We start from the raw sequence: 27384 nt of genomic DNA, 5'->3' as shown, positions 1-27384 counted from the left end.
CAGAGGACCCTGCGGCCTTCCGCAGTGTTTGTGTCCCTGGGTACTTGAGATTAGGGAGTGGTGATGGCTCTTAACGAGCATGCTGCCTTCAAGCATCTGTTTAACAAAGCACATCTTGCACCGCCCTTAATCCATTCAACCCTGAGTGGATACAGCACATGTTTCAGAGAGCACAGGGTTGGGGGCAGGGTCACAGATCAACAGGATCCCAAGGCAGAAGAATTTTTTCTTAGTACAGAACAAAATGAAAAGTCTCCCATGTCTACCTCTCTCTACACAGACACAGCAACCATCCGATTTCTCAATCTTTTCCCCACCTTTCCCCCCTTTCCATTCCACAAAACCGCCATTGTCATCATGGCCCGTTCTCAATGAGCTGTTGGGTACACCTCCCAGACGGGGTGGTGGCCGGGCAGAGGGGCTCCTCACTTCCCAGCAGGGGTGGCCGGGCAGAGGCGCCCCTCACCTCCCGGATAGGGCGGCTGGCCAGGTGGGGGCTGAACCCCCACCTCCCTCCCGGGCGGGGCGGCTGGCCAGCGGCGGGCGGACCCCCCCACCTCCCTCCCGGACCGGGCGGCTGGCCGGGCGGGGGGCTGACCCCCCACCTCCCTCCCGGATGGGGCGGCTGGCCGGGCAGAGGGGCTCCTCACTTCCCAGTAGGGGCGGCCGGGCAGAGGCGCCCCTCACCTCCCGGACGGGGCGGCTGGCCGGGCGGGGGGCTAACCCCCCCACCTCCCTCCCGGACGGGGCGGCTGGCCGGGCGGGGGGCTGACCCCCCCACCTCCCTCCCGGATGGGGCCGCTGGCCGGGCGGGGGGCTGACCCCCCCACCTCCCTCCCGGACGGGGCGGCTGGCCGGTCGGGGGACTGACCCCCCCCACCTCCCTCCCGGACGGAGCAGCTGGCCGGGCTGAGGGGCTCCTCACTTCCCAGTAGGGGTGGCCGGGCAGAGGCGCCCCTCACCTCCCGGACAGGGCGGCTGGCCGGGCGGGGGGCTGACCCCCCCACCTCCCTCCCGGACGGGGTGGCTGGCCGGGCTGAGGGGCTCCTCACTTCCCAGTAGGGGCGGCCGGGCAGAGGCGCCCCTCACCTCCCGGACAGGGCGGCTGGCCGGGTGGGGGGCTGACCCCCCCACCTCCCTCCTGGACGGGGCGGCTGGCCGGGCGGGGGTCTGACCCCCCCACCTCCCTCCCGGATGGAGCGGCTGGCCCGGCGGGGGGCTGACCCCCCCACCTCCCCCCCGGACGAGGTGGCTGCCGGGCAGAGACGCTCCTCACCTCCCAGACGGGGTGGCTGCTGGGCGGAGGGGCCCCTCACTTCTCGGACGGGGCGGTTGCCAGGCAGAGGGTCTCCTCACTTCTCAGACGGGGCGGCCGGGCAGAGACGCTCCTCACATCCCGGACGGGGCGGCAGGGCAGAGGTGCTCCCCACATCTCAGACGATGGGCGGCGGGGCAGAGACGCTCCTCACTTCCCAGATGTGATGGCGGCCAGGAAGAGGCGCTCCTCGTTTCCTAGATGGGATGGCGGCCGGGCAGAGACGCTCCTCACTTTCCAGACTGGGCAGCCAGGCAGAGGGGCTCCTCACATCCCAGACGATGGGCGGCCAGGCGGAGACGCTCCTCACTTCCCAGACGGGGTGGCAGCCGGGCAGAGGCTGCAATCTCGCACTTTGGGAGGCCAAGGCAGGCGGCTGGGAGGTGGTTGTAGCGGGCGGAGATCACGCCACTGCACTCCAGCCTGGGCACCATTGAGCACTGGTCATGGATTTTTTTTTAAAGCACTGCTATGAACGAGTTTATGTCCTGTAAACAGAGGAACATCTTAAATGCATTTAAGGATTTTCTTTTAATAGGAAAACTAGAAAATAAAGGAGAGAAACTTTTTTTACTCAATCTCTATCACACAGCTTAGAGTAACAGTTGAATTTCTGAGTTTAATCAACATATGATCTCCATCTCAGACCAACTCAAAAAAGAATTTGTACAAAGGATATTAACTGTCAATAGTATTAAGTGAATGATGACTCTTTAAGGGGGTGATTATCTTTCAAATAATCTTTCACATACAATTGTGTATTTATCTGAACATCTACTTATTTATTTTTTTGACCTCAATCTAGCCAGGACTACAGATTCTTAAAGTAAATGCACAATAAAAGTCAGTGTTAGTCCTCACTTAGGGTGTGATGAAAGTATAAACAGCTCTGTTCTCCTCTTTATTTGTGATACCTAAGCCTTTGTTACAGGTTGATATGGTTTGGCTGTGTCCCTGCCCAAATCTCATCTTGAATTCCCACATGTTGTGGGAGGGACCCAGTGGGAGGTAATTGAATCATGGGGGCAGGTGTTTCCTGTGCTTTTCTTTTGATAGTGAATAAGCCTCACAAGATCTAATGGTTTGATAAAGGCGAGTTTCCCTGCACAAGCTCTCTCTTTGCCTGCTGCCATCCATGTAAGACATGACTTGCTCCTCCTTGCCTTCTGCCATGATTGTGAGGCCTCTCCAGACACGCAGAACTATAAGTCCGTTAAACCTCTTTCTTTTGTAAATTGCCCAGTCTCGGGTATGTCTTTATCAGCAGCATGAAAATGGACTAATACAGAGGTCAAGATACTCCAATTACTGAAGGGCTGGTCTTAACACTCCTGGAAAACATTCCTATTATCTCAAAACAGGTTCCTCATTTGGCTACCTCGACTCTCCCAGGCATTCTATACAAGTGCTCCCAGTCTAACTTGGAAGTCCCTATAGATAGATGTGTCTGTGGGAACATTTGGTTAATTCCAATTCACTGCCATCAACGCTGTACCCACCACAGTTCCCTGTATACATGTTAAGTCACAATTATCTTGCTTATTAGATTTATCAACAGATACCATCTTGCATTTTGATGCTTGCATCTTTTTGGTTGTTTTCTTAGAGCGGATTCTCAGGCTGTGAAGATTCTAGAGATAGTTATTTTAAAAATTGCTGCTACATCTGCCCTTTACCACTATTTAGGCTTCTCACCAGCTGCCCGTGAATTCTCAGTGATAATGAGCTGTGGGTCTGTGAGGGCTGCATTCAATTCCATAAGTGCCCTGTGACATATTATCAGGGCTCATAGAGATGATAGCTACATCCAATTTATTTTACGTAATCTCCCTATTTTATGGTGGCTTTTGGTTCTCCAATCACAAATGCTTCTTATTTTAGATCATTTGTCTAAATGTCATCAATTTTTTATTTTTTTAAAGCCTATTTTTAAAAGGCCCCCTAAAATATTGAGAATATTATGTCTTTTTAATGTCATTAATTTAGGGACATTTAAAATGATTAAACCATGCAGTCATAAATATACTCCTGATATGTTATACAAAAGATATTAGATATCTTTATATCTTTACAAAGCAGGAAACTTCACTTTATACAAAGATAATGGAGGACATTAAAGATTTTAGTTTAAATCAGGCAGCTCATTAGCATGTGTTGATGATAATGTCTATTTCTATGAAGAAATCTCTGATATTAAAAGCGTAATGACTGCCAGGAAAAAATTTTGCCCTCTCCCTCCCTCTCTGTAATTATTTACTTTCTATTTTCTTCATTTTACACCCACACACAAAGAGAGCCTACTGCTCTTCCATTTTGCAGAGGCCACTATAATTTTTCTTGACATGGCAATTACTTTTTAATCTGGTTAGCATAGACTGTAATGCAACCAAGTTGTAAAACATCCTTTCTTGTTTACTCTTTTATTTTGCTTTTAATTTATTGCCTTGATTTCAATCCCTTTTATAAACTCATTAAAGCTCAATTATTCACTTTGAAGTCAATCACTAATCAATGCCATTTATTTTTATATTATGGAGAGCAGGGAGGATAGTTAAATGGTATGTCTCTATTTCACTAAAATCTGTGATAAAGATCAGATTGTTCTAGTGTTTACCATTTTAAGGAAAAGGGAATTCCGTGCAAATAAAGGGAAAATTTCTAGGAGAAGAGGCAAAATGCCTAGTCTGGTTGATGTTTCTGCAGGTTTGCCTTTTGAGGAAGGAAATGGATGATACATACAGCATTTAAAGCATGCACTAACTGTTCATAGATTTAGATTGATTAGTGAGGATAAAGAACTGTCACTCTCTTATTGACTGGAATCTCCTTTGTAAAACTGAATCTAGAAGCTCAGAGGCAGAAAGAACACATTTTGATAGCAATTTTTAAAATGCTTCTGCACACATGGCTTCCCTCATTTACTCTTAAATTAGGTTTTTGAAATAGGGGAAGGCATTAATGTTTTCAGTGTGAAGGTGATAACACTAAAGCCTACAAGAGATTCAAGCAATTTGCTTAATGTTTCGTGGTTTACAAATGGAAGATCAAGGAAAATCCTACATCTTGGTGCCTTGGTATATTCTACTCTATGTCATTCTGAGCAGTGAAGTTCCAGGGCTTTGATTTATATGTAGCTCTTTTACTTGCAAACGGTGGCTTTCAAGATTGCTAAATGAGTTTTTCTTATTAGATTGGATTCTATGAAGGCACTCAGAAATTATATGACTATTTTGGTTACTGGCAGTGCTGTGCTGGTAAATCATTCTCAAAAAAAGAAAAAATTCTTTAAAAGAAAAAACCCTGATTTATAGCATTTGCTGATTTCTGTGGGGTAAATATTATCACTATGACTGATTTCAAGCTTACCAAAAAGACATCATTGAATTCAGAATTGGGAAGAAATGCACACAGACAGTTCTTCCGAGCCAGTACAAGCTGGCCCCAGCACAATAGCATGGCCCTGCATTGTAACAAACGAGTCTCCTCCGTACCATAACTTTGAGTTCTGCTGTTCTGAGGACAGACAAAATAATTTTAAAATGTGGCACATATGTGAATGATAGCAAATTTTATAATTCAGCAAACATTTTAGGAATATCTACAACATATGGAGTAAGTAGAATCTGATCTACCTTCAAGGACTGTACAATCTAGTGGAGGTGCCAGACATGCACACAAGCAAAAGTAATTCAAGGGAAAGTCTCCTATGTGCTATAATGGCAGTGCTTGCAGAGGGCAATGGTAGGACATTAGAAGAAGGTATATTGCCTTCTTATTAGGGCAGCGGGTGAAGGAAGAATCCATAGAAGAGTCAGTGGTTGTACTGAGTGATAAAGAATAAGTAGTTTTGAGGTCAGGCACAATGGCTCACATCTGTAATCTCAGTGACCCAGGAGGCTGAAGCAAGAGGATGGCTTGAGCCCAGGAGTTTGAGGCTGCAGTGAGCTATGATGGTGCCACTGCACTCCAGCCTCGGTGATACAGTGAGACCCTGTCTCTAAATTTCTTTTTCAATGTAAGAAAAGAAAGTTTTTCAACCAAATTGTGAGAGTGAAGAGAGTTTTCTAAATTGAAGGGCAAATAAAAACAAAGTTCAAAACATACCCAGTTTATGAAAGGACAGAGGCTAAGTTGAACAAAATGATGACCGAGAAAGTTAGCTTGAAGAGATCATCTTGAGATAATGTTTCTCAAAGTGTGGTCTGGGCCTACTAGGGTCAGAATCATCTCCAAAGTCTTTAAAAAGTATCTAGGTCTCTGGAACCCATCTCTTGTCTACATTCAAAATCTCTCTATCTCATGATATAAGGTAGCATTTGAGGACCAGTGTTAATCAACAACAAATTTCCAAAGAATTTGAGGAAGAAAATATTACTTTAGGTGAAAAAGACATTGGGAAAAGGGTGGATTCTCGGTAGGAGAAAGAGCTTGCTGGAATCAAAGAGACCAAGTTGAATTTAGGCAAGAGATGAAAAGGATTTGGAACTAGAGTAGATGTCAAAGACATGAAAAGGCTCATCTAGTTTGAAGAACTATTTTAGAGCTGGGGTTCTCAAAATTTCCGCCCTAGACACCTAGGAGGTACTTATGTGGGCTTTGGAGGGTCCGTTTAGCCTAAAAATAGTCTATAAAATTTTGTACACCTGAGTGCATTATTCTATGGAGACTATTTCCTGGCTTCACAATATTCTAAAATTAGTCTATAAACCACAAAAAGTTGGAAAACCATTGTTTTCAAGAAAAAAAACTAGCAGTGATGGAAGATTCGCTAGGTTAGGGGATGAGGGAGTTAAGGGATTTGAAAAATAATCCTCATAATAATAAAAAGTCCAGTAGTTTCCAGCCTGAGTTGTTCAGAGGGTAATGACATTTTTAATCAAGAGAAGGACACTGATAAGGAAAGCTTTGTTTGAAACTATTACAAGTTCTTTTTTCTACAGAACAAACTTAAGATGCTTGTACTTCATCATTATAAAGGTGTCCCTCAGGCTCATAGAGAGGTCATAGCAAATAATATTTTATTCAGTGCTAAATATTTATTAGGTGCTAAATATTTTATCAGCTGCTTGCTAAGCCCTGTCAATACATTCTTATTTAATTATCACAACAACCAATTAATAATTATTATTTTGACTTTACAGAAAAATCAAGATTCAGAATATTAAATGACTTTATTAAGGTCTCAAACCTGGTAAATGGCAGAGGTAGAATTTAAACATCAGTTATCTTCCCAACTCGCTCCAAAGTTCATATTCTGAACTTCTCTACTATGGCTGGCACCTTGGCATTCAGCAGTTGAAGATTAGGTCCATTTGAGCTTAATGACACTTGCACAGGAAAGAAACAAACCATGTCTATAGGCTAGATTTTGTCAACAAATCGAGGGACAGTTTTCTCTTTGACTAAATCAGAGCAGAGACCATTGTTCAGGCCAGAGATGCTGGTGAGAGCATCATCAGTGCAACTCAGAATTATCTTAAGTACTTTCCAGCTTCTCTTATGATTAATTTCTGTGCCAAACCCAAGTCTCTTGCTTTATACTATTCACTCCTGCTCTTCTTCTTCTCCTATTTGGAAAAGTCATTCATTTGATTTGAAAGACAAAAATTAGAGCTCACTGCAATCAAGATATTCCTTTAAAAGGCTTTCTATGAGATCGTTTAAACAACATGATAGACATGCAATTTCAGCATCACACTAAAAATAATAAGTAGAAGCATGTAAATACTTAAATATGGCCTGTTGTAGGTATAAAGCTATGTTTATTTCCAAAGTATTTCCCCACTGCTTTACATTGCATGAGAAGCCACAGTAGCATGGGTTCTAAGCACTGTGTTCTCACTCCTTTTGTCTCATCAAGATGGCTTCCTTGGTTTAGAGCTAAAAGAATTGGGATAAAGCACAGCAAGACTCTGATTATATGTCAGCTTCATTTCTACTTAACTGGTTTGTCCTGATGGGATTGAGTATAGAGGGGAAGAGTTCTTGGTAGAAAAGTGGAGAGCTGAGAGTTATGACTGAAAAAGAGAAAATCTGTTTGATTCTCAGTACACTATGTGGAAGAAGGTTTCATATTAGTGGTCAGGAATGATGACAGTATAAGAGGTAGACCTGGATAAAAGAAGGCTACATTAGCATAGACCAAGGTGGAGAGATAGGAGCTTGTATTATGAGAACACAAAGCAACAAAGAAGCTCTAGGTTTTTCCTCTCTATTGATTTTATTCTCTCTCTATATATACTGACACCGGCATAATGAATAAAAAGTTGACTAAATCAAGTACTTCATCATAGGAATAACTTTTCATATTTGAAAGGGTTTATTCTCAGAAATACCATTTAATTTTCCACTCACTTCGAGAAAATGATAGCTAGTTTTTGCTTTTGTTTTGTTTCTTTTTTCATTACAGATTCTCTTTAGGGAAATCCTAATGGAATCTCTTCTCCTGGGGAAAAAAACAGGTGCTCCTTCCTAAACCTGTGGAAGGCTTCTTTCTGTAGGTGATAACAGTCTTGCCTTCAGCCTTGGAATCACCTTCAGTGATGCCCTCTCCTCCATCCCTCATTGGTCATCAAACCTTTTGCACTGCAATACTGATTTCAACATGGGCCTCTGTTTCTAGAACCTGCAATGACTATTGCATGTGCCATCAAGTTCAAATTCTTCTGTTAAGTTTTCAAAGACCTTCAATCTGCTACCATGATACTTCTCATATTTTATTGTTTACTCCTCTGCATATAACACCTAGTTTTTGTCTGAAAGTCTGCCTATCTACATAACCAATTTTCTGTCCTCAGTCCTACTGTGTCCTGCCAAATTTTTATTTTTATTTTATTTTATTTGTTTATGTATTTATTTGTATTTTGAGGTGGAGTCTCACTCTGTCATGCAGGCTGGAGTGTGCTGGAAAATCTTGGCTCACTGCAACCTCTGCCTCCTGGGTTCAAGTGATTCTTCTGCCTCAACCTCCCGAGTAGCTGGGATTACAGGCACGCTCCACTGTACCTGGCTAATTTTTGTATTTTTAGTAGAGACTGGGTTTCACCATATTGGCCAGGCTGGTCTCAAACTCCTGACTTCATGATCCACCTGCCTCGGCCTCCCAAAGTGCTGGGGTTACAGGTGTGAGCCACTGCACCTGGCCCCAAATTTTTATTTATGTTGCTCTCCAGATTTGAAATTTTGTTTCCTTCATCTTGATGTATTTAAATGCTATCTAAGATTTAAAATCCAGTTCAAAGGTTACCTCTTCAAGGAAGTATCCTCTGAGCATACCAACTCTCATTTATCTTCTTCTATAAATTCTAAGGGCACACTGAAGGTCTATTTCAAATGACCCTTCTCCTGTGATCAGAAGCTATTGTTTCTCTCTCTGCCGTTTCTTTGGGTAAATTAGGATTGCCATCCAAATAGATTTTAACTTCCTCAAATAAGTATAATTGTATGTCACTCTTCAATTATAACCTTCCTAGGAAACAACATATAGTAGAAACTCAGTAAATTCTTTTTGCTTAACACACAATCCTCATGTCCATGATTTGAACTAATGCAATTGATGATCCTCATTGTTAGATATACCCTGATAGAAAACTTTCTGAAGGTTTGCATTGAAACAGAAAGAAAACTGTCTTGGAAAGAAGACTTTGTGGACAGAAATTCTGCTGTCCAGTGTTCTAGTATATTCTGACACATCCAAAAAGGTATATCTTGCTTAGGGAAATTTTCTCCCTTCTAGGCCAACACTGAAGGGTAAGAACAATAGAGTTGAGATCTTCTATAACTCATATCCAAAGGGAAAATCATACGCCTTGAGAAATATCATCTCTTTTATCCAAGGTTGTTTCCAATTCTCCCCTAGATATCACTGAACCAAAACACCAATGCATGGGGTAAATACTTGCCCAATTATTAAGAGGATTGGGTGGGGAAGACTCCTCATAAAATCATTAAATCGGCTGTGCTGTGAAGATGGCCAAAAGCCTGTGAGGTCAGAGTGGCTGTGGCCTGGAGGCAACTCTTTTGGCCATCTCAAACGAGAAACTCCCTGTAATGAGGCTTTTACACAATATTTGTGTCTGATAGCTCCCAAAAAATGGTGACCCTAGAGGCAAAATTAATATTTGCCTGCAAGCAAGAACGCAAACCTCTCCTTAGCTTTTCCACTTTCTTTTAGAAACCCTTTTTCATTTAAATAAACAAATTAGGCATTCTGAAATTCAAAGGCCTATACAATGAAAGCAGTCACTGTTCATGATGGATTAGTCTGATGTTTAAAAAGAAGGTTAAAAAAATGCAAAACAAGCTGCCACCACTAGTTACATTAGAAATAGATCACAAGTGATGCTGGATTCTGTTTCATCTGTGGGAGGTTAAGAAGAAATTGCATTCACAGAAGAATAAGCTTCACTCCAGGTGTAACTGGTGGGAGGCTTCTAGGCTGTTTGCATATTATTCTTTTGAGAACATGTATACACTCCCTGAAATTCTACATTCCCTCTAGCTGCTTAGAGATTTTTTTAAATCTCAAAGCTCAAATCAGGCTCATATTTTTTAGAAGAAACTTCACCACATTCCTCATCTATATGTTTACTAAATCCTCATATCCTAAAAGATAGAGATGGGTTACTTGGTTAATAAAGGCCATTAAAGTACAAGTATTTTAAGGGGAGAAAGAAGTCTTGGAATGTTGCTTTGGAGTCCTGGAAACTAGTTGTTTATTCATCATGTGTCAGGAAAGCATAGATCTAAACTATAGGCCTACAGATTATATACATCTAGGCTATCGATCTGAAATGTAAAATTTAAGGATTTGTGTCTTTAGTTCAGTGTATGGCAGCACAGACACAGAGTGTATACGGCGACCTCCAGAGAGTAGTTACTTACTTTTCCCAAAACTTTGACATTATCTGGAGCAAACTATGCAGCTTCTAGTATGTTTGGCTGCTCTAGGGATTGATGTGTTCCTCTATCTGTCACCCTACTTTAGTGGTTAGAAGTGGGACTTGAAGAACTGCAGCCACCTCCTGGATGATCTTTCCTTCTCCAAGCAGCCTATCCACTGCCAAATCACCCTTCCTTCCAAAGAAAATGTCTAATCATCTATTCTGCGATCTACCCTCAGCCCTCCACTTCTAAGTTCAAATTGCCTAAAAAGGCATTTGGAGGCCTAACCATCTGACCCCAAGCCACTTTCTCTTTCTGTTTTGCACCCTAGGATTCAGTGGCATGTCACTCCTGGCTCATCTCTCAACATGCTGTGGATTTGTATGCCTTCATGTCTTGACTGATTTTTTTTTTTCTTGATCATGGAGCCAGAAGTCTCAAATTCAAGGTCTGCTGCCACCTTCATAGGTATGAAACCTTCACAGATCACTTTCCTCAGTCTCAATTTCCTTAATTGTATAATGGGGATAATAAAGTCTATTTAATAAGCTTCACAAAGGGTTATAAATGAGCTAATGTTGAGAAGAGAAGGCTTTCTATGCTGCAAACATTGTTTAAGCTGAGACACTGTCCTGGACAGACACGTTAGTCAGATTCATCTCAGAAAAATTGCCTATTTGGGGAGACACGTGTAGATTTACCTGGGGATGGTAGTTTGTTCTGTTAACAGGGTTTTTTGCCCTCAGCGCTATTGACATTTTGGGTTGGAAACTTCTTTGTAGTAGAGTGATATCCTGGGCGCTGTAGGACGTTTAGCCCCATCCCTGGCCTCTATCTAGTAACAGCCTCCTGCCAAGTTTTGACAATCAAAAATATTTCTAGAGATGGTCAAATGCCCACCCTTGCCTTAAGCCATGGGGGCAAAATCCTCTATTAGATGTTTCAGAGATATATTGTGTCCACGTCACTGTCCTGATATACTGGTCACAATTTTCTAAGAGGACACTGTCCCTGCCTCACAGACATTTTTGAACTAAGGATGCAAACAGTTATGAAAGCAAGTTCCTGTAAGATATGTTCAAAGTAAATGAATGCTCCAAAAGAAGCATGAACTTGGGCTCTGGAGGCACAGAAGGAGCCATCAGGATTTGGTGAGCAGAGCTTGTGCTCAATATAAAGCAAAAAGATAAATTTGTCTCTGCATCAGTCTGGAGTTCAGAAAGGGAGCCTCTGGCTCCTGGTTTGGCTTACAATTGAAGATGAATTTCAGTACCATTGTTACTAAGGGAAGGCTTCTGCAAGACTGAAGAGGTAAATGTTTCTGCAGAGGAACTGAACAAAGCAAGTGCAGGAAAGAACAAAAGGGAAGGAAAGGATCCAAGAGGGAATGTCAGATATTATAGGACTCTACTTTCTCTGATTTCCTAACCCTGTGCTAAACCATTATCTCTGCTCATTCTGATAGACCCATTTGCTTTCCTTTACTTTTCACTACTTCTTCCTAAGATTTGGTTTTTGTATGTTTACAGTTGAGGTTCTTGGAAGTATTGTTACTCCACCCCAATCTGCATGGACCCAACCACGTGGTATCATAGTGAATCTAAATTACTGGAGCATTTGGATGAGCCATGGTGGTGGCCCCTCCTGTTTTATTCCAGGCAAGTAGATAATCAACACTGAGTATGCACAGAGTGAGTGCAGCTGGAAACTCAGCCTTAATGTGAGTCCCACATCCTTGTCTATCAGAAATGAGACTGCCAGGTTAGTATTGGGGGCCACATTATGCAAACAAATACATAACAATCCATCTGGTTGTCAGGGAAGGGATTCAAAGAACGGGAAGCTGGGGAGAACATGCCATATTGACAGTGCCCAGTGTGGGGCTTTTGAGGTCATCGCTACATGATACCAGCCTTTTATCCCACCCTGCTCAGAGAATGCTGAGAAAGCCTGGGAGGATAGAGATGGAGTGATGTAAAACATGATCACCGTAAATATCTCAGCATGCCTCTTGCTGACAGTGGGAAGTCCAGCTCTGGAAAAAACACTGTCAGCAGTAGCATCTATTTATGTAAAGGATTAAGCTAGAAAATGCTTATTCTTATTGATATTTTTAGCAGTTCTCCCAGAAATTTTGAAATTATTTTCAATATGCTTTTTTGCTTACTTGGACTTTATACTTACATCTGATTCTAGTGAATGCAACCTTAAAATGTGGATTGACCACCAGGCATTCAGTACCCAAATTGAATATGAATAGAGTAGTTAGAAATATTGAAAAAAGCCCTACCTCAGGTGTTAGGAAACCTGGATTTGAATCTCCGATGTATAATCTCTCATTTGATTGACCTTAAAAAAGTTGCTAATCTTATTTTTAATACCCAAACATCATTCTAGTGGTCCTAACTAGTTTTTAGGATTTCTATGAAGATAAAGTAAACTAATATATGTGTAAGTAAACTAATATATGTGAAAGCATTTGGAGGCCCTATAGCTAAAAAGAAGAGGAGCAGGGTGGTGGGAAGAGGGAAAGAAAGGAAGAAAGAAAAGAAAGAGAAAGAAAGAAAGAAGAAAGAGAAAGAAGAAACAAAGAAAAAAGAAAGAAAGAAGAAAAGAAAGAAGAAAGAAAGAAAAGAAAGAAAGAAAAAAGAAAGAAAGAAAAGAAAGAAAGAAGAGTAAAGAAAAGAAAGAAGAGGGAGGGAGGGAGGAATGAAGGAAGGAAGGAAGGAACGAAGGAAGGAAGGAAGGAGAGACTATGATATTCAATATTCTAGTTTAAAGGTTTCACCAATTCAAAACACTCTTCAGTGATGTGAGAAATATCTCTGACAGAATTATTATATTCTGGTTAACGGCCATTCCAAATTATACACTGTGCTTATGTTTTTGGTGAGTGTTTTCCCCCTTATTCTATTGTCTTCACAATATTTGGTGGGGAGAAAAAAAGGGAATGAGCCACTTTCTTTTGATGTACTAAGAGCTTGATTAATAACAAAAGCATCAACACTATCCTAGATCTACAGGTTGGCAATGGACCTTCACTGATGGATGAAGGTGTTCTACCTAAACAAGAACACCTGGGGAGACTTATTATTAGGAAATGCTAATGTTTCATATGTTTCCTTGAAAGGGTAAACAATAGCTATGGAGCTAGGTTAGTAGCCTCATTGAATATGAGTGAAAGGGTCAGTTTTGATGGGCACAGCCTTGTCAAGGTGGCCCCAAAACAATAGGACATCCTTCTTTGAGCTCCCGCTGTTTTTTTAGAGTAATCGTCTAGAAAGCATATTTAAATTTTGAGTAAGCAAATCGTATAATTGTTTCTCAATAGCTTGTATTAAATTGGGGGAGAGGGGCAACAGTGTGATAAAATTAGTTTCCAACACCCCAACAACTGAGGGGTTTTCTGTTTGTTTGCTTGATTGATTGTTGAGTGTTGTGGTTGTTTATAGTTTCTTATGATAAGAGAGAGCATTTTTTTTCATTTCAGTTTCTCATCAAAAGGATTTCCTACCATCAAGCCAACAAGACCCAGATGTAATTTCACTGATGAGCAAGACATCTCTGCCAACTGAATTCCTATTGATTAGCATCTGATTTTGTTTGTCAGCAAAAAGAAAAACGTATTATTTAATGTCACGTTTGGTACATAACCAGCGGGTTTAAGTGGTGGGAGGGAAGGGTGTGGATGCAGGGGTCTCTTTCAGAAACTGATGAAATTATATTAATGTGTATGATCATTTCTGCTCTCAACCAAATAAATAACATTCGTCATCTTAAAGCAACCAACGTCTTGCCCTGAAGATGAAAGGACTCATTGGCTTGCTGTCATTCTTCATAGTTAGAAGCTATCATGGCCTGGGATGGGGTATGTGATGTGCTGACTGTGGGTCCAATGTCACTCACTCTCCATCTGGCTTCCTGACTCCTCCTCCCTTGATGGCTTATTGGGGGATCAGACACAAGCCACTCTTCCCAGGTGAGAAGAATGACAACCCCTAATGATTCATTCCAGCTGTTTGTGGAGATAAGGCAGCATGAATGCAGGCCCCACACCAGAATAGGATGAAGGGGATTTCTGGGATCACAAAGCAGACCTAGACTTTTATAAAAAGCCACACACACTGATAGACTACAGTTACAGAATACATTAGCATTTACCAAGAACTTTTTCACATGTTATTTAATCTGACCGCGACTAATCCGATGAGGTCATTATTATTATTTCTATGTTAAACAAGGCTCAGAGATATTGAGTGACTTATCCAATATTATGTGATCATAAGGTATGGACTTAAGGGTTGAGCTAATGCCTGAGCCCCAGTGTTCTTTCCAATATAATAGACTTTCTATGCTTTATTTCACACTGCTGATAAAGACATACCTAAAACTAGGTAATTTATAAAGAAAAAGAAGTTTAATGGACTCACAGTTTCACATGGCTGGGGAGGCTCATAATAATAGTGGAAGGTGAAAGGCAGGTCTTACATGGTGGCAGACAAGAGAAAATTTGTGCAGGGAAACTCCCCCTTATAAAACCATCAGATCTCATGAGACTTATTCACTATCACGAGAACAGCATGAGAAAGACCTGCCCCCATGATTCAATTACCTCTCACCACACGTGGGAATTGTTGGAGCTATAGTTCAAGATGAGATTTGGGTGGGGACAGCCAAACCATATCAGCTTTATCAAGAAAATATATGTTCCATGCTTTTCAACTGAAACCCCTGTTTCCTGTTGGTAAGGATATTATTTTCTGATGAAGACCTTTTATTACTAATCACATACAATTTCAAAAATTTATGAAAGCAAATAACTTATTACTTAGGCGTCATAAGGAAAGAGCATGAGGAATCAGTGTTAATATTCAATCTAACCCATATACCTATCAGTGGAAAAACTTCATTTCTTTAGTAACTGCATATGCTTCTTTCACATTAACCTGTGTGTCCTTTTATCATGAGAGGGAAGCAAAAGGGTGCACAACATAATTAAGTAATAGAAAAAATTTCCAGGAATGACTTAAATGAAATGGATTTTCTTAAGTGATTGACCAAAGACCTATCAAGAGTTCCCACTCAATTCCTGATGCAGTCAAGAGTGTTTCTGGTCAATTATGGCCCTCAAGGAATTAAGAGGTCAGAATGCCCTCACAGAGTAGCAAGAGATAGATAGAGAAATTTGGCGTAAAACTGTGGATTATCTTGTCTGTGTAAGCCCGATTTTCTGAGAGGAGCCCACTGGCTCTCAAGTGGTGATAAGGATGTAGTCACCTGAAAATGGGCAAGCTGTCACCTTCAAGTAAATGAAATGCCCTTTCATAAAGCAGACTCATGAAGCATGATTCAAGGTGGAAAATACTGTGGTATTAGAATTTGTGTATAACTCTGTGTGGGAGAATTCAGGAAACTTCAATCTTTGATTTATCTATATCTTATTCCTATCCAGATTACCTTTTCCAGTAATCCTATTATTCACTGTCCATTAAGCTAGTCTCCTGTTAACAAATTCAGACTTCTCTAGGACATGCTCATTTCCTTTAGGTCTTGCTGGACTTTTACAATGGACAGTCAATGGTACTGTGATCTTTCTTTCCACATCCACTGTCTCATAGTCACTAACACTCTTCTCCTGCTGTTCACCCCATTAGTCAAATGTCCATTCTTTGACCCCCTTTTCCCATATTATTATATCTGCAACTAATGTCTTCTTCCCCTGCCTTGCCCTTGAAGCTGATGCCACGTTTGCTTTAACATAGCCTAAGCTTGGTGGTGAAGCACCTTGGGCAGTTTCTAAGGTGTGGCTGAGTAGAATTTTCAAAGTGTTTTCTTGGCTCAAAGAGTCAGCTAAAGTTCTTAGTGATAATGTTGATAGTGGGAAATTCTTTCTAAATTAGAAAAGCAAAAATATATACATATGTACCATATGTATGTATAAATATATTTAAATATAAATATTTAAAATATTTCTGTAATAATATATACTGTAATAAAAAGAGACAAACAGCTACATGATGTACATTAAAAGTATTAAAAAACAGTTTAAGATAAAGGTCTTTCTCTGAAAGATCTCTCGGTTTTACTGATTTGCACTTTAATATTATGTTGAACTTTTTTCACGTCAATTTTTTTTTTTACATTTCTGTGAAACTCTTATTGAGGATGTTATTACACATCTCAATTTTTGTCTCCTAGTAATGTAATGTAAAAAAAAAATTCTGCCTTTAATCTTAAAAAAATAACAATTGTATTTGAAAAATACCACTTTATGTAACTTGTCACATTTTTACCTTTAATTTGGCTGTTAGGATGCATTGAGCCAAATATTGCACTTAATCATAACACATATTTAAATTATGGTTAACATATTTGCATCCTCCTTTTTACCCAACTGTATTTTCCTCTTTTTAAGGGAGTTTAAAATCATTTTTGAAGGAGGCAGAGAATAACTAAGTTAAATAAATAGAGGACTGTGTCTTTTAGAAAAAATATCAAGGCAGATTTTTTATAGTAATGGGATGACTGTATGTTCAGAAAATGTAGATATAGTACAATTATAAAAATGGGGGAAAAATAAAGAGGCATATGCAAAAAAAAGTTTTTAATTAATATTAGTAATTATATTGTTATAATGAGTATTATTCAGAGACTATGTTTGTAATATGGGATAAACTAGATGAACAATTATGAAATGTTCCAATTCTATCACCTTCAGTGTCCTAGAGAACTAGGATATTAGGTGTGGAAGGAAAGAGACACAAGTTTAACAGAGAAGAGGTTAAAGTAGAAACCCCTGTATCCCTGAGTTTGAACCAGAAGCATCAGAATAAATTTATGAAGCAATTTATCTTAAAAAAAATAATAATAATATAGATGTATGAATTCAGTACAGTTCTAGTGAAAAATCTAGCAGGTTTGCGTGTGTGTGTGTGTGTGTGTGTGTGTGTAAAAATCAGCAAGCTGATTCTGAAATATATATGGTAAGACAAAGGAACTGTAATAGCCAGCATAATTTTGGAAAAGAACAAAGTTGGAGGAATCACACTACCTAATTTCAAGAGTTCCTATGAAGCTACAGTAATCAAGCCCATGAGGTAATGGCAAAAGAATAGACAATATAAATCAATGAAGCAGAATAGAAAGTCCAGAAATAGATACACACATATATGGGTTAATTGATTCTTTTCAAAGTTAAAAAAGCAATTTAGTGAAGAAAAGATAGTCTTTTCAGCAAATGGTGCTGGAACAATTGGTTATCCATATTCAAATCCAAATCTTGATCCATATCTTGCATCACATAAAAAAATTAACTCGGGATCATACACAATGTGAAACCTGAAACTATAAAAGTTCTAGAAGAAAGCACAAGAGAAAATCTTTGCCCTGCCTATCTTCACTTTTGCCTCCAGAAGCAAAGACAATTTCAGTCTATTAACATTGTGCCTCCTGGAATCTGTTGGACATCTGATCCATAGGCAGTGGAAAATGATGTCTCTGGGGGGTACCTTCTGACAGCGGGAACCATGTGGTCCAAATGGTCGCAAGCACGCTCCAGCCTTTATAATTCAGCTGCAGGAGGTATATGTAGCCATTGCATCTTGACACAGTGGAGAAAATCATGTTATCTTCTCTCTTTCCCATTCTTGCAAAGGGCCCTCCTGGGCTTAAATGGCCATTTGGAGCCAGCTTTCTTTTTATCCTATGAATTAGAGGAGAGAGCGCTTCTTGTCCAGTGATGGAAGAAATTCGTGGTGTTCCTCATTCTCTTTCCCACTGATGATTTGTTTTGCAGTCTCTCCCTTGGTAATGCTCTGTAGCAGCTGCTCTTTTCTCTTTGCTGTGTGTGTCTCATTTTTATCTTGGCAGACAGGGCAATTTCTTTGAAATAAGGCCCCCTTTCTCTGTTGCAAGCGACCTTGAGACATTCCACGCTATCATTCTCCAGCTGTATTAGTGACTCCAAATTCAATTTCAGGGTTCTTGAAAGCTTTCCCTTGTCCACCTTGTGATCAGTTGCCTTTAAGTGTCTCACAAGGCAATTGCTATGGGATCCTTGTATCCATTTTAGTATGTGCCTAACTTAGCCAAAGAGAATTGCAGCAAGCAAGGCTTCAATGCCTGGGGCCTGGCAGTGATCCAGCACCTCTGTTGTCTTTGGATGCTGTGAATGGCTAGTAATAGGAAAAGAGGGAAATGTCATGCTAGGACTGTGGGGTCCAGATTATGCAAATCATTTACCAATATATAGTAGAGACTCAATTACTCACAATATATATGACCAAGAGTGCTTTTTGAATAGAAAACTTGAATAATAAGCAATTATAGGCATATATTAAAATGCAGATGCATGCTTCTGATTGATGGGTGGGACAGCATACATGGTGATGCCATTGAAACATGCTATTTGTGGTTGTCATCAATTATTTTGGTGTTTGTCAAGGAACAGCCTTCTGAAACTCAGCTTCCTCATTTGTAAAATTTATGTCTAAGGTGTTTTTCAGGTCAGGCTCTTTAGGCCTTCTACCCTGGTGAGTATCCAGAGATATTTTTTTGATTCAGTTGACCATGATTCCTTGTCTTTTTATCTCACAAATCCTGTCCAAAAATAAGAAATAGGTTTCATCTCTAGTGCCCAGGATAATTAAGTGGTCATGGCTGCCTGGGTTTCCAAAGGTTCTAAGGCTGTGCTGAGGATCGCCTGGGAACAAGCTGGAGCAGTAGCAGGGATGTTCCAGGTGTGCCATTCGGGGCCTGTGGATTTATTCCCATTACATTCTCACTCCCAGTATCTCATCTGTTTCCTCTCCTCCACATTTCTCCCCCTTGGTGGAATTCATCCTGTCTGAATAATATCAACTCTACCTACCGACGGAATTTCAAAGTTTACAACCTCCTGTCTGTTTGAAATGTTAACAGATTGTAATTACAGGGGAAACTGACAGGGATTAACAATAGAGTTAGGGGTTCGAAATTAAACAAAACTCCAAAAGATGAGTTATACCTAGTCTTTATTACAAAATAAATGGGTTAGTCCAGTATTGTGGCATTTCTCAGAATCCCTTCTTAGACATTCATGAAAGAGCAACTCTTTTTTCCCCCTCTTACACTCTCATTCCCCTGAAAAGAAACACCCACACTGACTACTACTATTTCCTGGACATGATAAAGCACATTAATAAACGCCACTTAAGAGGACTTTCAAGGATCTCAACATTCAAAGGAGATTCATTTATATCACAAGTGAAACTACAGCCCTAATAATTTTTCTGCAGTCTTAACCACCAATCTCCTGTCTTTAAACAGTGAAGATCAGCTTCCGTCATTACCCGAAAATGTTGTGCTCAATACTGAATGACATTTTAAATTCCAGGATTGTCCAATCAGCCAAAATATCAACCAAAATATCCTGGAAAGATTCACTATCATTGACTGGGAATAATTGTTACTATTTTTTATAGTAAGTGCACCATGCTTTCTCTGTCTATTAAGGCTGTTGGAGTTTGAAATTTCAGTTGTTTACCCATTATATTCAGTGCAATCCAGTCTTTTGAATTCAGAAAAGTGATGCTCTCTCTTTAGTGTTGCATGGATTTAGCTCTCTTTAGTGTGCTGCATGAATTTAGCTAGCCATTTTGAGGAGCTCAGGCCCATGTGTGTATATGTATGTTGAGCGTGTATGTGCTTTTGTGTGTGTGTGTGGGTATGTGTGTGTGCACGCTTCTGTACCTTTGGTGGAGTAAATGTCAGTATTCCCCAGAGGCACAGAATAAGCATTGGGAGAAGAGGGCGCGAAGATGAGGAAGTGAATGCTGGGGCATCCTAGTCCAGTACATGCTCCATCCCTTTACCTGTCCAGACTTCATTCTCCCTCATTCTAGTGGCTCTGCTTTTAAGGGTGGGGAGGAGATCTATTTCCATTTTTCAAGATGCCTAAAGGTTGTGGATAGGTTTCTAAACTTTCCTTTAAATATGAGATTCTTAACACATAATGCTGACACAATTATGAAGTCTTTTAAACTTTGATATTTGTCATGAGAATATGTATTTTTCTTGTCTAAATTAGCAATCCCCTTTAGTGGTGGCCTGTATTAGTCTGTTCTCACCCTGCTAATAAAGACATACCTGAGACTGGGTGATTTATAAAGAAAAAGAGGTTTAATGGACTCACAGTTTCACATGGTTGGGGAGGCCTCATAATCATGGTGGGGAAGGTGAAGGGGGAGCAAAGGCACATCTTTTTTTTTTTTTTTTTTTTTTTGAGACGGAGTCTCACTCTGTCCCCCAGGCTGGAGTGCAGAGGCGTGATCTCAGCTTACTGCAAGCTCCGCCTCCCAGGTTCACACCATTCTCCTGCCTCAGCCTTCCCAGTAGCTGGGACTATAGGCACCCGCCACCACGCCCGGCTAATTTTTTGTATTTTTAGTAGAGACGGGGTTTCACCGTGTTAGCCAGGATGCTCTTGATCTCCTGACCTCGTGATCTGCCCATCTCGGCCTCCCAAAGTGCTGGGATTACAGGCATGAGCCACCGCGCCTGGCTGCAAAGGCACATCTTCTATGGTGGCAAGCAAGAGAGCTTGTGTAGGGGAACTCCCCTTTATAAAACCATCAGATCTCATAAGACCTATTCACTACCTCAAGAACAGTATGAGGAAAACTGACCTCATGATTCAATTATCTCCACCTGGCCCCACCCTTGACACATGGGGATTTTTACAATTCAAGGTGAGCCAAATCATATCACAGCCCCAGTGCCTGGAATGGAACTTAGTGCAGAGTAAGCTATCAACAAATGTTAAATAAATAAAGTTGTTCAATATTAGTAATAATATCATTTACCTTACCCTTTATTTTAATATCAGAAAACTCAGGGAATGAATCTCATTTCTTAACCTTAATGTAATAAAAGGAAAATGACGTAAAAGATCATCTCACAGACAAAGTAGACCTGGGTCTAGAACTCAGGTATACGGACCCCTGTTGAGTTTCTGATTCTTCTCCCCTCTCTAATTCACCATCCTATTAAAAAGAAGAGCTGTATTCCCATTTGTCTTGGTGCTGTTTCTATGTTTTGAAAAGTGGGAAAGCTCAAAGTCCATCCTTTATGAAAATGGCCTATGCCCTAGAAAATGTGAGATCTACTATTATAAAAATACATTATTTTCCTTTCTATTCTGCTAAAATAATTTTTTAAAAAGTCAATCCCAAATTTCACTATCATTTGTACCCCAGATATCTGACACCTTCGTGGAAAAGTTTCCATAGAAAACTTTTCCCTGTGAGGGCGTTACATTTAGGCCACCACAGTCTGCCGTAAAATTTAGATAGTGAAAATAGAAGGTTACTTCTTTAAAAATGACTATTTGACATATATCCAAAGTATAATAATCATATCAGTGAATGGCTCAATATATTTGGTATATAAATTTCAGAAGTACTGGATAAGGGCCTTAGTGAGTTATTTTTGTTTAAACTCTGCATTTTCCCTAGAGATTCTGCCTTCTGTCAAGTTTAAGCTGTTTGGGCCTTAATATTTGTTGTGAAATAAATGACTTTGATCTCACGGGTGCCATGGAGACACCGGGTGGAAAAGCCCCATTAGAGAGAAAACAAATTTCATGGGCTGCAGGCATACATTCTGAACGTCAAGCCTGGATACAGTAGTCGTTCTCCAAACAGAAATTGAAAGATCTGTAGAAAAATGTCTGTTTCCCTAAGAGGCAGTTTGTCATGGAAGGAACAACAGATCTATCTCCATATGGTCAAACAGGATTTTTGTGATTCAAGGCCACTGCTGGGGAACCATTAGGGTTCACGTGTAGCACCAAGTATCTCCTTTGACACATCTCTGTGAGTCCACTAGATGCAAGCTATTTAAGGCCAAAACTAGATCTTTTTTACATTTCCTGATATGATTTGGCTGTGTCCCCACCCAAATCTCATCTTGAATTGTAGCTCCCATAATTCCCATGTGTCATGGGAGGGACCCAGCAGTAGGTAATTGAATCATGGGGACGGGTCATTCCCATGCTGTTCTCATGATAGTGAATAAGTCTCACAAGATCTGACAATTTTATAAAGGGAAGTTCCCCTACACAAGTTCACTCGCCTGCCGCCATGTAAGACATTCTTTTTCTCTTTCTTCATCTTCCATCATGATTGCGAGGCCTCCCCAGCCATGTGGAACTGTGAGTCCATTAAAGCTCTTTCCTTTATCAATTACCCAGTCTCTGGTATGTCTTTACTAGCAGCATGAGAATGAACTAATACATTTCCCCACCAGCCTGGCACGTAGTAAGCGCTCAACGGAAGTGTTCTGAATGAACCAGTTTACAGCAAAGAAGACTGGAGTCTAGGCCAGTGGTTTTCAACCAAGGAAAATTTTACCCCCACCCACAGAGGGACATTTGGCAATGTCTGGAAACATTTTCAGTTGTCATGACTCGGGGGCGTGTGCTATTAATGTCTAGTGGGGAGAGGCTAAGGAGGCTACTACATGTGGTATAATGCTCAGGATGGCCCCCACAGCAAAGAACTATCTGGTCCAAATTGTCAATAGTGCTGAGCTTGATGAACCCTGCCATAAGCTATTAGAGGGAACACATGCCCCTCATTTCCTAGGTTTTCTTTCCTCTGGAGATAGCCCCATCATCTTAACACCCAGGGCCTCTTTCTGCAGCTTCACACAGGAGAGAGGTGATTCCTCAGATTGGTGAGACCTGGATGAGAACCTGGGAACATGAAGACCAGCCTCATCCCTTTCTTTGTAGTCTTGAGCATCCCACAGGCTTCTGCTCTATTACTCCATACCACGTGCCTTACAGTTCAGGCTCCAGGGAGACACAAAGAGACCTCATCTTTCCTGAGAGTGACCAGATAAGTCTATAATTTGGTGGCCCAGCATTAGGAAGGCCATTGTTTCTCCACAACTAAGGCATACGATAAACCTCTTGCATGGTTCAGAATTCAGGTGGAGAAAATAAGTGCCATTAACGGACACCCAGGCCCCCTTAAAGGCCATGCCTGACATTCATTGAGGCCTGTGAATTTGTTTCATTAGGAACACCCCGTGCTCTCACCCCAGAGAGTTCTGGATTTCTTCGGAGCAGATAGTCACTTCTAGGAGCAGGTCCTGCCTGGATGGATATGCAAGCATGTACTCATGATTTCAGGAAAATGCCTCTAAATTATCAGGACTTATGAGACCTAAAGATATCCTTGAAGTCACCATCCAGCCACCACTAATGTGACAGTGGATTCATAGACATGAGACACTTTGAAAATGAAGACTTCTGATTAAAGACTGACCTAGGTGTGATAATATGGACAGTGTGGCACCCAATCACAGGCTATGGAAAATGTGATGTTGTCAGGCTGAATAAATACAGGAAGTGGCAAAAAAAAAAAAAAAAATCCCTTTTTAGGTTGTGGCACCCAGACCTCCTTGCCAAACTGAGAATGGAAGATTATACATTTTCATTAGATGCTCTAGGTCTGAGAGAACGTCTTTTCATATTATCACTCTTCTATAATGATAAGCCTTGTAAAAAGCGTCTTCCAAAAATGCTTTTACCAAAATTGACAGAGAAAAATGATGCTAGAGGCTTTTATTTCTCAAAGCTATGTTTAAACCCTTTCTCCAAGATATATTTGTTTTATTTTTAGTGTTTTCTCTATAACATCATCGATTATATCTGATTCCTCATTAACTTAGAAAATATGAGTAAGACTTGGGATTTTCATGTAATGCTTAGGTCCAGGGAAGAGAATACTGATGATTTTGTTTGTTTATGTTACGATGTCTTAGTAGACTTAGAATAGACTTCAGTTTTATCTTCTTTACTAGCTGGAGTAAAATTGATATTTGATGTTGAGCAAGAAAAAATTTATTTTTGAAAATGTCTTTCCTCATTTATATGTTAATCAATTTTACAGTTCTTTCATGATTTATGTTAGTTATTAAGATTAAGCTAATATCATCAACATCCCAGCATCATCATCAGTGTATGTATTAGTTGATTCTTACACTGCTAGAAAGAAATACCTGAGAATAGGCAATTTATAAAGAAAATATGTTTAATTGGCTCATGATTCTGCAGGCTGTACAGGAATCACAATGCTGGCATCTGCTTAGCTTCTAAGGATGCCTCAGGAAACTTTTACTCATAGCAGAAGGCAAAGTGGGAGCAGGAGCCTTCACATGGCTAGAGCAGAAGGAAGAGAGGGTGGGGAGGCGCCACACACTTGTTAGCAATCAGATCTCACAATAACTAACTCACTCTCACAGTATTGCGAGAACATCATCAAAGGGGAAATCCACCCCCATGATCTAATCATCTCCCACCAGGCCCCACATCCAACATGGGGATTACAATTTGACATGAGATTTGGGTAGAGACATAGACCCAAACCATATCACTGTCATAACAGCTCTCATTTCTTGAGTACCTACTTTGTATCATTGTGATGAATACTTGGCACAGTATTTTCTTTAAGTCTTAAAATAACCTCATGTAATGGGTATTCTGGATTTTGCAGACAAGGAAACTCAGAGACATTCAGTAGTTTGCACAAGGCCACATGACAATGTAGATCAAAGTCTAGACTGAATCTGAGGTTTCTCTACCCTCTTATCAGGGATCTCGATAGAGGATCATCTATATCCCTAATAGGCAAGGCACAAAGCCATTCAAGCAACATCAGTTGAATGCTTCTCCCGTGGTGTGCCTTGTGCTGGCTGCTGCCAGGAATAACAAAGTGGCAACTGCCAAGTCCCTGGCCTTAAGGCATACCTTGAATAAGGAGGTGGAAAATAGCAGATGAAAAGCTAACTAGAAGTGTTTCTCAAAGTTTTTATCAAAGTACCTCTTAGGACAGTAAAGATGATTCCGTAATTTGAAGGATCTGCAAGTGTGGCCGCAAATGACTGCAATGTGCAGGGCCTATCTTTGAAGTCTTGTTTTCGATAAAAAGAAATGTTGCATTCTACTCCATAATACACTCATGCTGGATTTTTTGTTTATCTGTTTGTTATTCTTGAGACAGGGTCTCACTCTGTCACCCAGGCTGGGGTGCAGTGGTGCAGTCTTGGCTCACTGCAGCCTCCAACCTCCTGGGCTCAAGTGATCCTTCCACCTCAGTCTCCAGAGTAACTGGGACTACAGGTGAGAGCCACTGTGCCTGGCTAATTTTTATTTTAATTTTTGGTAGAGATGGGGTCTCATTATGTTGCCATGCTTGTCTCAAACTCCTGGGCTTAACCCATCCTCCTGCCTTGGTCTTTCAAAGTGCTGGGATTACAGGCATGAGTCACTGCGCCTGACCTACCCATGCCGTTCTCATGTAAAAGTAAAATTTAAAATCACTTAACAGCAGGGCGCGGTGGCTCACGCCTGTAATGCCAGCACTTTGGGAGGCCAAGGCGGGTGGATCACGAGGTCAAGAGATACAGACCATCCTGGCCAACATGGTGAATCCCCATCTCTACTAAAAGTACAAAAAAATTAGCCGGGCATGGTGGCAGATGCCTGTAGTCCCAGCTACTAATCACTTGAACTCGGGAGGCGGAGGTTGTAGTGAGCCGAGATTGCGCCACTGCATTCCAGCCTGGGTGACAGAGCCGGATTCCGTCAAAAAAAAAAAAAAAAAAAAAAAAAAAAATCACTTACCATTGACTGGAATAGCTGCTCACTCAGTAAATACTGCACTTTCTCCTTGTGATTTCACATGCCCTTGGTACGTCACATTGAGGTTAACCTCACATTACACATTTCCTGATTTGAGAAGAAAGGAAGTTCTCAGTGATAAATTCCACAATATTAAAGGTAGGATGGATGGAGCGGGGGGTTGAGACTTAAGTAGCTAACCACAAAACTCATTTCTCTTTTAAGCACTATTCATCCATTCAAAAGTACATCTCTGATCTTTCTGATAATGAAACTCTTCTGTATCTTGACTGTGGTGGCAGAGACTCAAACTTGTACGTTGCATAGAACTAAACATGTGCAAATACACACATAAGTGAGTGCGAGACAAATGGGGAAAATCTGAATGAGATCAGTGGATTGTGTTAACGTCAATATCCTGGTTGGGATGATGTATGGGTTGGGTAAGGCTTTTAAGACCTTACCACTACAGGAAATGGAATAGAGATATGCTATGGTGGTATCTCCTCCAAAAGTTATTTTGAAACTTAATCCCTGATGCAACAGTATTAAGACACGTGGTCTTGGGGGGGTGAGTAAGTCATGAGGGCTCCTTCTTGTGAATATGATTAGCACTCCTCTAACAGAGCTTGAGGTTGAAGAGAGTCTTTCATGCCCTTCCATTCCTCCCATGACGTGAGGAGACAGCATTCATCCCCCCTGGAGGATGCAGCAACTGGCACCATCTTGGAAGCAAAGACCAGGACCATTATCAGACAGTGCCTTGATCTAGGACTTCCCAGTCTCCATGACCATGAGAAATAAATTTCTACTGTTTATGACTTACTTAGTCTGTGGAATTTTGTGACATCAGCACAAATAGACTAAGACAAGGTGCATGGGATCTACCTGTACTAATACTTACAACTGTATCACAAAATATCTCTGTATTAGTCAGAGTTCTCCAGAGAAATAGAATGAAGTACCCTCAAAGAAACACCCAAAATAAGGTTTGAAAAAAGATGTGGGCATTCTGTAGCCCAGTGAGACTGACAAATAAGATTAACCATCATAACCTCAAAATTAAGTAAATAAATACATAAGTAATGAAATACATCAAAATATCTCAAAAAAAGTTAGTCTTTTTGAAAGTGAAAAAAATACATCTCTAGATTGAGAGAACCCAAATCTAGGTTTACATCTGGGTTTTCTATTGTTTCATTGGTCTATGTGTCTTTTTTAATGTCAGTATCATGCTGATTTGGTTACTATTGTAGCATATTTTTTCTCACCCCAGTTAAAATGGTTTTTTTACAGAAAAAGCAGGCAATAACAAATGCTGATGAGGATATGGAGAAAGGGGAACCCTGTTACACTGCTCCTGGAAATCTAAGTTAGTAGAACCACTATGGAGAACAGTATGGAGGTTCTTCAAAAAACAAAAACTAGAACTACCATATGATCCACCAGTTCCACTACTGGGTATATACACAAAAGAAAGCAAATCAATAGATTGAAAAGGCACCTCCACTTCCATTTT

At 40.7% G+C, this 27384-nt stretch overlaps 1 long non-coding RNA gene across 1 annotated transcript in view; it reads right to left on the bottom strand.

Moving 5' to 3' along the window:
* Nucleotides 1-1281: 1281 nt before the first annotated feature.
* Nucleotides 1282-27384, bottom strand: part of LOC129532034 (uncharacterized) — a 57045-nt gene continuing 30942 nt past the window's right edge. Inside the window, exons 2-3 of the long non-coding RNA XR_008677626.2 lie at nt 25869-25973; nt 1282-1803 (exon numbers count right to left, since the gene is read on the bottom strand). This is a non-coding gene — a long non-coding RNA (uncharacterized lncRNA). The remainder of the gene's footprint in view (nt 1804-25868; nt 25974-27384) is intronic.

This window comes from Gorilla gorilla, chromosome 11 (assembly GCF_029281585.2).
Source record: "Gorilla gorilla gorilla isolate KB3781 chromosome 11, NHGRI_mGorGor1-v2.1_pri, whole genome shotgun sequence".
Classification (NCBI taxonomy): domain Eukaryota; kingdom Metazoa; phylum Chordata; class Mammalia; order Primates; family Hominidae; genus Gorilla; species Gorilla gorilla.
This window is presented reverse-complemented; position numbering and strand designations above follow the sequence as displayed.